Below are 4,373 nucleotides of genomic sequence, written 5' to 3'. Positions count from 1 at the left end.
CAGCCCTTACATTTTTAACTGTTTCATTACTTTTTAATCTTCCATTTCCTGCACTTCGTGTGACTCCATTTCTTACCTCTCAATTTACTCTCACTTATACCTCATTTCCACCATACCTGTTCTCCTACATTTCTCCTTCCCTCATCTTTCTGGTAGTCTCCAGAATATTATTGTTCGAGTCTGGTTGTTTTTGAAGTAAAAGATGTTATCATAGATCGGAGTCTCAGCACCACAGAGCATCTATTGGTAAGAAGCACAAGAAATAAATAACAAATAAAGGGTGTGTTCTATCTGTTCTGTGAAGCAAAGATAGCATTGTTAGCATTTTTTCCTACGGTGAAAAGAAAGACTAAGGGCCGGGCTGGGACCCAGAACAAGAGATTCTAGATAAAAAGACCTCTGTAGCAAAGCAGTTTACTCTCCAGCATGCCAACACACAGCACGTTCTGACATGCCCTGTGCGAAAATCCAGCAATCTGATATAAAGAGTTTCCAGAAATAGGTGGTAAGATATGAAAACAGATAGTCTTTTACTGACCAGGGTGAATATCTGTGTTGCTCTCTTAATAATGAACTACTGCTGCAAAGAGCAAGCAGAAACATTTATTTACTGCTCACAAGATGGCCATTATTTAAACAGTCGTACACAAATAGGTGTGTTAATTGTTGTTTGATTCTGGAGATTATGATGTGTTCTCCATTTTTTTTTTCCTCTTGTAATTACCCTATGGCCTGACATTTTAGCATAGTCTTCTGCTTTGTTCTAACATTTAAATGTTACCTATGTTCCTTTTTCATTTAGGTCATGCAGGTTAATTGGTATTTTCCCTACTGAGCTATGAATGCTAGCTAGCATGCAGAAGATTCTTTGTATGAAACCATACCACATTCACTTAGAGGTTCATTAGGAGTTTGTAATGAAGTTATCAATGTAGGAAAAAGTACTTAAGATCTTTGTTTGGCAAAATTTAAAAAAAAAATACTGCCTAACGTCCTTATGTCAATAAAAAAGCATAATGAGTCTTCCAAATGCAGGCTTCACAATATACCAGAAACAATTGTATCTTTAAATCAATGACTCTGTCCAAGAGTAAACATAATTGCTTCTACTAGTAAATTTAACAATAACCAACAAAACTTTTATTTTTGGTTGTTACAATGCAAAGTATGGTGAGATCCCTCAGGGCACAATTTTGTAGTTGTCTAGGTGATTTGGATGTTTGCTTTTATAAAATAACTTAAAGTTTATTAAAGGTATGGTTTTATTGATTGCTCTTGCTGATTACTTGGGGATAAACTCGTTGCTTTAGAAGAAAGGTTATTGACAGATACTTTTCTACTCATCTGTAAATTTTAATAAGTGAAACAGAGTCATTAGAAGATTTAATTATAGCTACATGAGTTTACATAGAGGCACTCCCTGGCTGTATGTTTTTGTTTGTTTATTTATTTTGAGAGAGAGAGATAGTGAGCAAGCGAGGGGCAGAGAGAGGGCAGAGCACAGAGAATAGCGCGGGGCTAGAGCTTACAAACCACAAGATCATGACCTGAGCCGAAATCTAGACTCATTTGCTAAAGGGACTGAGCCACCCAGGTGACCCTCCCTGGATGCATTTTTGAGTGAGAAAATGAACATTCTCCCTTCTGCATAGGTACACATGCACATGCATCTGTGTGCCTATATGTATGATAGACATATGGCTGTATTTATGTTTCTATTAGTACAATGAATACGGGAAGACATTTACTTATTTTTTTAACAAGTACGATGGGAATAAGGGCTCAAATATAGAGTGGAGAAGGAGAAGAATAGGGAGGAACCAGACAAAAAAGAAAAAAATACTGTCCTAAACTGAAAATATTTTGAGATATGCTTACATTTATTCATTCACATAAATTTAAATATACATGAGAATATATGTGAAAATAAAATAAGTGTATTTTTTATTTAAATTGCTAAGATCAATTAAAGAAAACACAAATTAATTAAACTGTGATTTTAAAACTTGGTGAGACAATTTGTATGTAAATAATTAGTGAGAGCCTGTGAAATTTTTTGCAAACCTTAATGATACACATAGGATTTTACTACCCATTCTTTGAGAATCAATAAACAATACACATTTGTAGGTGGTAGGATGAAAAAGTTGTCTTAGTTTCTACCACCAGGGACTCTGTAAAGAAGGGATTATAAAAAATTACCTTATTATTTCTAGTTTAGGGAGGCTAGTTTGAAAGACGTGGGAGAAGAGGTCTGGGCCTTTGATGGCTTGTTCTATGCAAAACAAAGGACAACTGGCCTTTGAAGAATGTGGGGGTTAGAGGTTCTGACCCCTATGCAATCAATATCCACATATAACTTCTGACTCTCCCAAAACTTAACTGCTAATAGCCTACCGTTGACCGGAAGCCTTACCAATAATATAGTCTATTAGCACATATTTTGTATGTTATATGTATTTTATGCTGTTCTTACAATAAAGTAAGCCAGAGAAGAGAAAAGTTTATTAAGGAATCATTTACAACATTTACAGTGCTATACCGTATTTATCAACAAAAATCCACGTGTAAGTGGACCCATGAAGTTCAAACTACAGTTGTTCAAGGGTCAACTGTACCAGCCATACTGTTATTCATAAAATAATAATAAGGAATTGGGAATTTGCTACAAGCAGGGAGAATCAGAGTGTGAGAAGGTAAGTCGTCATGTAATAGGACGCATGATGCTGGGTTTTGTGGGGAAAGTTGGCAAGAGAAAGATGCCCAGAGGAGAAGAGGCCAAAGAACTTTCACAAAAAATGGTAGATGGATGCTTTTCAGATATATGAAAACCCTTCACCGCCCAAAAGCATCACTGAAATTTGCTGTGCATTAAAAAACTTTGAATGCAATGTTTTGGAAGGAAAATTGGAAAAAGTGCTTCAAGTGTCCATCTGGGTCAGATTGTAAGTGGAAAACGAATGTCGACGGAAGGAGGGGCTCAAGAGAGTTTGCTTATGTGTTAAGAAGGACTTCCCACTGCTGCTAAATAACACAGGGAATCTTGATCACCTCAAGGCTCCAATCAGATAATTTTGTGTTTGCATGTTGCCTCACCTATTCTCTTGCAAAGTCTTCCCCCAGTTTGGTGGTAGTGGTGGTGGTGGTGGTGGTGGTGCTGGTGGTGGTTGCTGTTTGTATAGTTTCTTTGTTGGGGGCCACAGCCCACAAAACTGCCAAAGAGAACTCCATCCTTATTGCCGCTAGGAGGTCCAATGTTCATGCTTCTTGACCAGGGTTTTCAAAGGACAGACCTTAAAAGGAAAGTTCCTCAATCTTCCTTGGAGCCTTCCCCTTCTTTTTTTTTTTTTTTTTTTTTTAACATTTATTTATTTTTGGGACAGAGAGAGAGCATGAACGGGGGAGGGGCAGAGAGAGAGGGAGACACAGAATCGAAACAGGCTCCAGGCTCTGAGCCATCAGCCCAGAGCCCGACGCGGGGCTCGAACCCACGGACTGCGAGATCGTGACCTGGCTGAAGTCGGACGCTTAACTGACTGCGCCACCCAGGCACCCCAGAGCCTTCCCCTTCTGAGTGCAATCTCTCACCCAGCTGCATTAACATTGCCTGGAGCTTGTTAGAAATAAAGAATCTCAGGCCCACCCTAAACCTACCGAATCAGAATGCATGTTAACAACCCCACAGGGGGTTCCTGTGTACATTAAAGTTTTAGAAACACTGCCCTAAAGTGCTGAGAGGGCAGATCCATGCTGTGCACTATGCTGAAGTGAGATAAATGTTAATCTCCAGAGAGTTGTCATCTGGAGTTTTGAGAGCTGTTTGTGCCTTGTGCCTCTTGTGAAAACAGCTTCTTGTTTCTGGTTTAGAGTTCTCCTTAAGCCTCAAGCACAAATTCATTGCCCTTGCTGGGGAACAATTTCCCAAACAGGTACCATGCAATCTTCCGTAGTCTTTTCCAATTCCCCTTGGCACCTACACAGAAATCTTTTCCCTAACTTTTTTTTTCCCCTCAGGTTAAAAATAACCCCTTTTGCAAATAACCCAGGGTGTACTTACCAACTATACATCAGACAAGTCTAGAAATAGACCGACTCAAAAGTTTTTGACACTATAGTCAATTATAAGGTTATATACTGCAATGGTTGGGAACACAGACCACTAAAGCTACACTGCCTGTGTCTAAATCGCTGCTCCTTCACCTACTTTTTGTAAGATCTTGGGTAAGCTACAAAATATGTCTCAATTCTCTCATCTATAAAATCAGAATAATTATAGCACCTTTATGTTAATTGAGTTAACCCATGTACAATCCTTAGATATTTCTAAGGATACAGAGCATTAGATAATATTAAATATTAGGAATATTATGTAT

This window comes from Lynx rufus, unplaced genomic scaffold (genome assembly GCF_022079265.1).
Source record: "Lynx rufus isolate CCGP_SWC_20201006 ecotype Redwood Valley unplaced genomic scaffold, mLynRuf1.p SCAF_2, whole genome shotgun sequence".
In the NCBI taxonomy this organism is placed as follows: Eukaryota; Metazoa; Chordata; class Mammalia; order Carnivora; family Felidae; genus Lynx; species Lynx rufus.
This window is presented reverse-complemented; position numbering follows the sequence as displayed.